Source organism: Giraffa tippelskirchi, chromosome 13 (assembly GCF_054371585.1).
Source record: "Giraffa tippelskirchi isolate mGirTip1 chromosome 13, T2T-mGirTip1v1.2.pri, whole genome shotgun sequence".
NCBI lineage: Eukaryota > Metazoa > Chordata > Mammalia > Artiodactyla > Giraffidae > Giraffa > Giraffa tippelskirchi.
The window spans coordinates 41,765,043-41,775,646 of record NC_137287.1 but is presented as its reverse complement, the minus strand read 5'-3'; the positions used below and the strand labels follow the sequence as shown (position 1 = coordinate 41,775,646).

Sequence of the window (10,604 nt, the reverse complement as noted above, 5' to 3'; positions counted from 1 at the left end):
AAAAGTTTTTTACAATAAAATGCACTTCCTCCTGTGGGCTACAATTAAAAAGCTGAAGTAACACTGAACTAGGGGATTAAGAGGAATCAATTTTTAAATTTCTACTTGCTACAGACTCAAGTTTAGGGCTAGAGTTAAAATTATGAGTGAGACAGAGAAGGCTGAGCACTGAAGAACTGATGCTTTTGAACTGTGGTGCTGGAGAAGACTCTTGAGAGTCCCTTGGACTGCAAGGAGATCAAACTAGTCAACCCTAAAGGAAATCAGCCCTGAATGTTCATTGGAAGGACTGATGCTGAAGCTCCAATACTTTGGCCACCTGATGCGAAGAGATGACTCACTGGAAAAAGACCCTGATGCTGGGAAAGACTGAGGCAGGAGAAGGGGGTGACAGAGGATGAGACAGTTGGATAGCATCACCACCTCAACGGACATAAATCTGAGCAAACTCCAGGAGACAGTGGAGGACAGAGGAGCCTGGCGTGCTGTGGTCCACAAAAAGTCAGACACGACTTAGCGACTGAACAACAACGCCAAGACAGGAAGGAAGGTGTCACAGCCTCCCCCTCTAACAGGCACACCTACCTCACAACGTAAAGCCACGAGCTTCACGTCACAAGGCGAGACCTGGCTACAGTCCCTCATCAGTGAGACTCTGCCTGATTCAGGAATACTCGTTTGTGACGGCAGTGTCAGTGTAGCTACTGAAGCTTGCTCTCTGGTGCAATATTAACTCAATGCAAAACCTGGCTTTGCCAGATTAGAATAGATTATTCAAAAATACTCACTCCCACCCCTCACTCCACACATACAGACTATCTCTAAGGGAGGAGCATACTTGCCCACTCCAATAATTTTGTTGGGGTTTTTTGGGGGGAGGCTTATAATTTAGGCAGCTTTATTTTTTTATCCTTCTAAGTTAATTTTTATTGGCGTATAGTTGTTTTACAATGTTGTTCCTGCTGCACAACAAAGTGAATCAGCTATACATATGCATAGATCCCCTCTTTCCTGGATTTCTTTTCCATTCAGGTCCCCACAGAGAAGTGAGTCGAGTTCCCAGTGGTATACACCAGGTGCTCATTAGTTGTCTGTTTCACACATGGTGTGTATCTCTGTCAAACCCAACCTCCCCATCCACCCACCCCCGGCTCCCCTTCTGGTGTCCACACACTCTCTGCTCTCTCTGTCTGTGCGCCCCACGTCTGTGTGTTCTCTGTGTCTGTGTCTCTATTGATGCTTTGCAAGTAAGTTCCTCTGAACCATTTTTCTAGATGTCACATATCAGCAGTATTATACCATATTTGTTTTTCTCTCTCTGACCTACTTCGCTCTGTATGAAACTCTCTAGGTCCATCCACATCTCTCAAAATGGCACTACGTCATCCTTCTTGTGGCGGAGTAATATTCCATTGTATTCCATTGTATATATATATATATATATACCAATCTTCTTTATCTAGCCCACTGCAATAATTTTGGACTTGGCCATATAACCTGCTCTGTCCTTCCCTCTGACGGTCTTCTGCATGAGTTGCTTTGGCCAGTGGGATTTTACAGAAATGACATAAGCAGGATGCATAAGGAAAACCCTTGTACTCTTGGACTGGCTTTCGTGTGTCTCTTTCATCACCAAGAGAAGAACATGCTCTTCTTAGCCTGCTAGTCTGATGAGAAAGATGACAGACATGTGGGGCAGAGCCTCATTATAAAGAGAATCCCTGTTGGAACAGAACCTTCACAAGACTGATGCATACAAAGTTTTAAACATAGAAACAAATGTAAGAAAAATGCAATCAATGAACATGTATCGCCAGATTAATTACTCCAAATAAATTATAAAGACTCTGATCTTGCTTTTAAAAAGTTCAAGAAGTAATACAAGAGTTAAAGAAAAACACATTTTTTTCTGTCACAACACTGTAAAGCAATTATACTCCGATTTAAAAAAATAAATACAAGTAAACACTTAAAGAAGTGACAGAAGAAGTGAGTTTAGCGAAAAAATGGCAAAAATAAAACCATTACAGATTGGAAGAGCACAGTAAAATAAACAAACCTTTCCGGAAACACATGTACATGCGTACGAAGGTTAAAAATTATCTACATCATGTCCAGATGAAAATATGGACTTCAGGATAAGGAAGAAATCATGTATGTATCATGGCAGAAAAGTGAGCCACAAACAAGGGTTGAAAATCAGATTGGCCCCAAGTTCTCTTCGGTAATACTCTAATCAGTGCCAAAAACTGCAGCATCAAGATTTACAAAGACCTGAAGAAAAAGAGGGAGAAAAGTTTTATTTGATTATGTTGCTGAATTGTTTCTGTTCTTATTGAGAAATACTAACTATATGTTTGTGAGGTCTCCTTTGTTACCATTTATATTTAATCATGTGTATTTTCTAGTTCATCTCCGAGATTCCTCATTCTGTACCCAAAGCACATCCCCAGTTGCTTATTGCATTGCATTCACTGTATTTCTGTCCTAGGATCAACTGTTTGCTGAAGAACAGCAGGAGAAGGACATGCGGTGTGAGACAGGGAATGAGCCAGACTAGTCAACAGCTTCCATACCACGTTGCTGCCTGACTCCTTCTCTTATTAAAGATGCTCTTTCCTTTTCTCTAGAGTCACATCTTCCTTTTATTTTCAAAATTCAGCAGTTGTGAGATGCTCAAGAAACCCCTTGGGACCTCCTTGGTGGTCCAGTGGTTAAGAATTGGCCTTGCAATGCAGGGGACACAGGTTTGATCCCCGGTTGGGGAACTAAGACCCCACATGACTTGAGGCAACGAGCAGCAAGGAAGAACCTGTGTGCCACAGCTAAGTCTCAACGCAGCCAAATAAATCAATCAATATTTTAGAAAGAGAAAGAGACCTCTAGAGTAGGTAACTTGAAAATTTTAAGTGTCAGTTCATCAAAAAAAAACATAAATAAAATGAAAATATTAATGATACAACAGAGAAATCATCTGCAACATATTAAGGACGAAAGACTAATATTCTTTATCTATAAAAGGCACACACAGGTTAATGAGAAATTCTCAGTTGAAAAATGGGCAAAAATATGAAAATAAAATCTTTTATTCTATTTCTAATGCCCCAAAGAGACCATACACAAAAGCAGTAATACAAATGGCCCTAAAGTGTTTTTAAGTATCTCTCACTACTAAGATTTCCTTAAATCTTATACTGCCAACTACTGTGAAGTAAGATGACATTTTTATAGGTGCTTTCTGAAAGGCAATTTAAAAAAAAAAAAATTTATTTATTCATTTGGCTGTGCCGAGTCTTAGTTGTGACACAAGCTACGTTCAGTCTTCATTGTGACGTGCGGTATATTTAGTTGTGGCATTTGGGATCTATTTCCCTGACCAGGGATCAAACATGGGCCCCCGCATTGGGAGCTTCCAGTCTTAGCCACTGAACCACCAGGGACGTCCCATGAAAAGCAATTTGCTAGCATAAATCAAAGGTCTTACAACTGCACATAGTTTTTGAACCCACGATTTTGCTTCAACAAATACATTTTTCTAGAAATGTATTCAAAGAAAATAATCACAAATATGAGCAAAGATGGATCTGCAAACATTTTCACAGCTGCGTTATTTGCAACTTCAAAAAAACTAATGAATTTAAATGTTCAGCAGTCAAGAATTAGTTAATGAAATATAGCACACCAAATGATGCAATATTATGAAGACATTAAATATTATAATGTGATAATAAATATAAAAATATCTAATACACAGACATATGCCTTATATCGTTAAATCTTTACAAAGTTATCCAAATGCAGTGTAATCACTTTTTAAAAGATACATATATATGCTACTACTAAACATATTGGAAAGATATACAACAAAATCCTAACAGCTGTTAGAATGGAAGGTGATTTTATTCATCTTTGTCCTTTTCCTGTGTTTTCCACATTTTTTTATAATGAGTATGTTTTGTGCTTTTAAATCAGGAGAAAAAAATGGAAATTTCAAAAGAGAGAGTGAAGGGAATTCAGAGTCCTTTAATACTAACAATGAGCTTTTATTAATAAAATATTTACTCTTCCTTTTTAAAAATTTTTTTCAACATAACATGCGATTATATTTATAAATGAAGGCTTAGGGAACAAATGCATTTCTGAGTATTTGACCACAATAATTTATAGCATACGTTGGCTGGAGCTGTTCAGTACTGACAAATCCCAGAAAATAATTGCATACAATACTTGGAGAGGAAATTGCTTTATGCTTCCATGCTATGAATGGAAATTAGCATCTTTCTAAAAATAAACTGAGAGCAATCACAATCATAGACCTTGAAATGTGGTTTCCACAAGATGTTAGCTTTGCTGCTTTGAGACCCATTTGCAATGTGGAGGGGAAACACTGCCTGCCTGTTTTTTTTTTTTCCTGTTATGAAACTGTTGCATATAATTGGTTTTTTCCTCTTGGATCCTTAATCCCTCCCTTTCTCCTGACTGCTTCCCTTTGGAATGCGTATATACTGAAGTGTTCACTGTGCTCCTTAAAACCTTTCTAATGATCCTGTTCCCTTCTCAAAGAGTATTACCTATTTTCTTTATTCAGTGCCTCACCTTTTGCAATTCACAGCTTGCCGCAAAAGGACTCCTTCAAACATAACTGACAATTTCCCAAGATTGGGGTGAATTTTCACCTCCCTGTGTTCCTAAAGCAAGCTCAAAACCTAAAGGAATCTTCCATACTTCCTTTGTTCTCTCTCAATCCCACATAATCACTAGTCAAGTTCTATCCTTTCAAGCTCTAAAATGGTGCCCAGAATCACACCCTCTGGTCAATGACTAACTCCCCCACCCCTCTCCCCACTTAACTCCCATCTCCCACCCCATGTACTCTTGTGAACAGTTAAAGTTCTCATAATTACCAACCTGCACTGGTACCAACAACGTTCCAAGTATCTCTGACTCGAATGTGCTCCTAGTGGTCCAATGGAGTCCTTCTAAAATTTTTAAAATATTCATTTAGTTAGTTCTTTGACTGTTTCGGGTCTTAGTTGCAGCACACGGGATCTGGGATATTTAGTTGCAGCATGCGAGCTCTTCGTTGTGGTATGTGAGATCCAGTTCCCCAACCAGGGATTGAATCCGGACCCCCTGCACTGGGAGTGTGGAGTCTTAGCCACTGGACCAGCAGGGAAGTCCCTCCAACGGAGTCTTAATAGTGTCTCTCCCATCACCTCCTGGTCAATGCCCAAGGCTTCCGTACTGCCCATTAAGCCAAGCCCTCTTTATCATTTCTTTATTTAGCATGCTCGGCAAGGTCCTCTCCAGTGTAGCCACAGACTAACTTTGTTCATCCTTACTTCACACCCCATGCTGTCAAATATCTTACTCTTCAAATCTAGTGTCAGTGGAAACCAAGAGGACAAAATCGAATGAAGAACCATTTCTGAGATGGAAAAAGGGAAGTTGAGGGGTATGGGGCAGGGGCAACAGAGAAGAAGGTCTCCAGAGAGATCCCGGGAGTCTGGGTCAAATGAGCAGAACATGGAGAATCCGGGCACTGAGACAGAGCTGGGGTGAGGTGGGGTGGGGAGGACTTCTGTTTAGGAAGTACTGAGGCCTCCAAGGAACATTCTGGTGGAAGCATGCAGCAGTTCATGGATATATTGATCTGCAGCTCATGGAAGAGGCAGGGAGAAACCTCTCAGAGATACTGGGCCTCTTCCGTTGTAGTGAGGTCACCAAGAAGAAAGGAAGAAAGAGAGAGAAGGGAGGAAGGGAGGGAGGAAGAAAGAAAGGGAGAGAGAGAGAAAAAAGAAAACGAGAGGGAGGGAGGGAGGGAGGGAGGGAGGAAAGGAGGACGGAAGGAAGAGAGAGAGAACACGAGGGAGGAAGCAAGAGAAAGAACGAACGGAAAAAAGGAAGGGAGAAAGAAAAGGAGGGAGGGAGAGGAGGGGGAAGGAAGTTATCACAATTGTGTTTTATTTCCAATGTTCACATTTAACAGTTGATGTAAAAATACACTTTCTTATCTTTTCGATGTAGATGTAATCCTATTTGAAGAGAATATTAAAAGCCTATCTTTGAAAGCCTGAATCACTATGAGACCTGGTTCCTCAGGTGATAACCCCAGGCAGGAGCCTCTGGAGAGAAAAACCAGCAGAGTGATTGAGGCTGCTGGGGGAGAGCATGTGGGGAGACAGAGAAGAGGGCAAACAGCAGAACCCTGGAACTAAGTAGCTTTTTTTTTTTTTTAATAAATTTATTTATTTTAGTTGGGGGCTAATTACTTTACAATATTGTAATAGTTTTTGCCATACATTGACATGAATCAGCCATGGGTTTACATGTCTTCCCCTTCCTGGACCCCCCACCCACCTCCCTCCCCATCCCATCCCTCTGGGTCATCCCATTGCCCCGGCCCTGAGCCCTTGTCACATGCATCGAACATGGAATGGTGTTCTGTTTCACATATGATAATATACATGTTTCAATGCTATTCTCCCAGAACGTCCCACCCTCACCTTCTCCCTCAGAGTCCATAAAATTGTTCTATGCATCTGTGTCTCTTATTCTGTCTCACATATAGGGTTATCGTTACCATCTTTCAAATTCCATATATATGCATTAGTATACTGTATTGTTGTTTTTCTTTCTGGCTTACTTCACTCTGTATAATGGGCTCCAGTTTCATCCTAACCCTAACCCTATAAGCAAGGTGAAAAGACAGCCTTCAGAATGGGAGAAAATAATAGCAAATGAAGCAACAGACAAACAATTAATCTCAAAAATATACAAGCAACTTCTGCAGCTGAATTCCAGAAAAATAAACGACCCAATCAAAAAATGGGCCAAAGAACTAAACAGACATTTCTCCAAAGAAGACATACAGATGGCTAACAAACACATGAAAAGATGCTCAACATCACTCATTATTAGAGAAATGCAAATCAAAACCACAATGAGGTATCATTTCACACCAGTCAGAATGGCTGCTATCCAAAAGTCTACAAGCAATAAATGCTGGAGAGGGTGTGGAGAAAAGGGAACCCTCTTACACTGTTGGTGGGAATGCAAACTAGTACAGCCACTATGGAGAACAGTGTGGAGATTCCTTAAAAAACGGAATAGAACTGCCATTTGACCCAGCAATCCCACTGCTGGGCATATACACCGAGGAAACCAGAATTGAAAGAGACGCGTGTACCCCAATGTTCATCGCAGCACTGTTTACAATAGCCAGGACATGGAAGCAACCTAGATGTCCATCAGCAGACGAATGGATAAGGAAGCTGTGGTACATATACACAATGGATTATTACTCAGCCATTGGAACTAAGTAGCTTTTAGAAAGAGTCAGAGACGAGACGATGGCTCAGATGGTAAGGAATCCGCCTGCCAGTGCAGGAGACGCTGGTTCAGTCCTCGGGTCAGGAAGATTGCCTGGAGGAGGGAATGGCAGCCCACTCCAGTATTCTTGCCTGGGAAATCCCACGGACGGAGGAGCCTGCTGGGCTGCAGTCCATACGGTCGCAAAGAGTCGGAAACCCATGCATTCAAATCAGGGATCAAAAACGTTCACTTGTTGTTGCTGTTGTTTAGTCGCGAAGTCGTGTCTGACTCTTTGCGACCCCATGGCTGTAGCTCACCAGGCTCCTCTGTCCATGGAATTCTCCAGGCAAGAATACTGGAGTGGGTTGCCATGCCCTCCTCCAGGGGATCTTCCCAACCCAGGGATCGATCCTGGTTCTCCCGCCTTGTAGGCAGACGCTTTTACCGTCTGAGAGACTCAAGATGACGCCAAGGGGACTTCCCTGGCTGTCCAGTGATTAATTAAGACTCTGTGCTTCCAATGCAGGGGGCATGGGTTCAATCCCTGGTCAAGGAACTAAGATCCTACATGCCATGTGGTGTGGCCCCCCCAAATTTTTTTTTTTTAATTTTTAAAAGAAGACTCCAAGGGTCCCCCAGACAACCAAATCCTCAGAGGAGGGGCAGCTTTGAAACAAATCCAGGCTGGCATGAAGGAGATAACCAAGTGTCCAACCTTCGGGCAGGAGTGGAAACTGACCTAGCCTTCTCTATAACATTCACCCAGGCCCTGTGATGGGACCACCCACAGCTGCAGGAACCTTCCCTGAGAAGATCAAATCCCACCTCCTTCCAGCCTCTGCAGCATTCTCCCTTCTCAGCCGACGCCTCTCAGGTGTCCCCTACAGTTTCCAAGCAGAAATTACAAGCACCTGGATTGTTTGAAGGACGTCAAATCAGTCAATCCTAAAGGAAATCAACCCTGAATATCCACTGGAAGGACTAATGCTGAAGCTGAAGCTCCAATACTTTGGTCACCTGAGGCAAAGAGCCGACTCACTGGAAAAGACCCTGATGCTGGGAAAGATTGAGAGCAGGAGGAGAAGGGGATGACAGAGGATGAGATGGTTGGATGGCATCACCGACTCAATGGACACGAGTTTGAGCAAGCTCCGAGAGATAGTGAAGGACAGGGAAGCCTAGCATGCTGCACTCCATAGGGTCGCAGAGTCAGACACGACTCAGCGACTGAACAACAACAACAACATTTGTTTCAAAAGGTTAATATATCAAGGGCACTTATTACACGTTGTTGTTTAGTCACTCAGTCGTGTCTGACTCTTTGTGACCCCATGGACTGTAGTCTGCCAGGCTCCTTTGTCCATGGCATTCTCCAGGCAAGAATACTGGAGTGGGTTGTCATCTCCTTCCCCAGGGGATCTTCCTGACCCAGGGATCAGACCCACATCTCCTATACTGGCAGGCAGATTCTTTACCTTTGAGCCACCTGGGAAGTCATGCCAGACAGCTTTTTTTCCCGTTCACAATAGATTAACTCCTCCAGAAAAGTCTGTGAGGTAGGCACCCCCTCTCTACAAATGTGGACACTGAGATGCAGAGATGTTTGTATAATAGGCCTTGAAGTGGTGCAGCTGGGATTCCAACAGCTGATGCTGCAAATGATAAAGACAACTAGCCTCAAATCTCCATTTACAAACTCCTGTGCACACACTGTCCCATACATGGAAACAACACTGCCAAGCCACACAGATATGGAAAAATCCAAAAGAGGTCAGTGAGTGATGCAAGCTGGGAAGACACTGCCCTTGGCCAAAGGTCAACAGACTGCTTCAAAGCTCATTTTAATTTTATACGGTGGGAGAAGACAAAACGAAACCCTGTGCCGTGAAGCCTCAGCCCCATTTGACCAGGAACAAATCTGTTTCAGAGCTGATGAGCTGGAAAAGAAAGTCTCCACCCACTGTGCCCCAACGCTACACCTCGCTGACCACAGAAATCCTAAGATTACCCTGAAAAGATTTACATCTGTTCTAATAAAAGCTATCTATTAAAATGTGGATGAGGTAGCATCAGTCAAGTGCATAACGGGGGAGAAGATGTACCTCACTAACCAGTTTGGTGTGAGTCACAGAAATCATGGGACACTGGAGCTGAAAGGGGCCTGAGAAACACTAAGTCCGAGAGTGAGATGCGAAGCAGAGAGGTCTGACGAATCTCTCTCAGGGTGTGTCTCTTCATTTTTGTGCACAAGCCCATCTAAGAGATGTTAGAGCCTTATTAAGCATCAGGCCCTTTGCCAGACCCTGAGAGTACAGAGGCCACTAAGCCATGTGATGACAAGCTACGTGATCAGGGAGGGGCTGCCTTGTTCTAATTCACACAAGATACCAAATGGACCAGCATGTTCTAATTCACACAGGGTGCAGGATGGGCTCGCAGCAGCTCTCAGGACAAAATACTTAATGTGCTCTGCACTTCATTATTTTTTAAAGGTTTTATTCATGCGGACCATTTTTAAAGTCGTCATTGAATTTGTTACAAAACTGCTTCTGTTTTATGTTTTGGTCTTTCAGTCACAGGGCATGTGGGATCCTAGCTCCCCTACCAGAGATCGAACCCACATCCCGTGCAGTGGAAGGCGAAGTCCCAACCACTGGACCGCCAACAAATCTTGCTCTGCATCTTCCCTGGTGGCTCAGTCAGTAAAGAATCCACATGCAATGCAGCAGGCTGCCTGCAACGCAGGAGACCCAGGTTTGATGCCTGGCCTGGGACGATCCCCTGGAGAAGGGAATGACAGACAACCCACTCCAGTATTCTTGCCTGAGAAATCCCATGAACAGAGGAGCCTGACAGGCTACAGTCCATAGGGTTGCAAAGAGTCCGACACGAGTTAGCGCCTAAATCATGAACAAACTGCTTGGCTGAATCCAGTCTACAAATATATTTGTCTGGCTTTCAACCCTTTAAAAACTGGGAGATCGCATAGGACATCGGGATAACCAGCTATCTTGAGCAGCAAAATGATCCAGCAATCCTGACTGTGCACTCTCATTTGGCAATGATGGGTGGAATTGAGTAGAGGCTGCCCTCACGAGATGGAGACGGTACCATCAACTTTGACACAGTCTCAGCTATTCCCTAGGACCTCTCAGGCAAGGCAAGCTTCCTTCCTTTGTTGGTGTATGCCCAGGAAGTATATGATGATACAGTGTTAGAGCTGTCCCCCCAGACTGGTGGGAAAGACAAGAGACTAAAGAAAGGCTGCATAGGGCAGGCGTATTGGTGGC

The 10,604-nt window shown here is 43.2% G+C and overlaps 1 protein-coding gene across 3 annotated transcripts in view; it reads right to left on the bottom strand.

The window, feature by feature from the left end:
• Nucleotides 1-1,836: 1,836 nt before the first annotated feature.
• The window catches only part of LOC145532776 (ninein-like protein), a 71,132-nt gene continuing 62,364 nt past the window's right edge, over nt 1,837-10,604 (bottom strand). For all 3 annotated transcript variants that reach the window (XR_014073524.1, XR_014073526.1, XR_014073525.1), the window contains 2 exons: nt 4,909-4,979; nt 1,837-2,274 (listed from right to left, as the gene is read on the bottom strand). The gene's annotated coding sequence lies outside the window, so the exon portion shown is untranslated. The remainder of the gene's footprint in view (nt 2,275-4,908; nt 4,980-10,604) is intronic.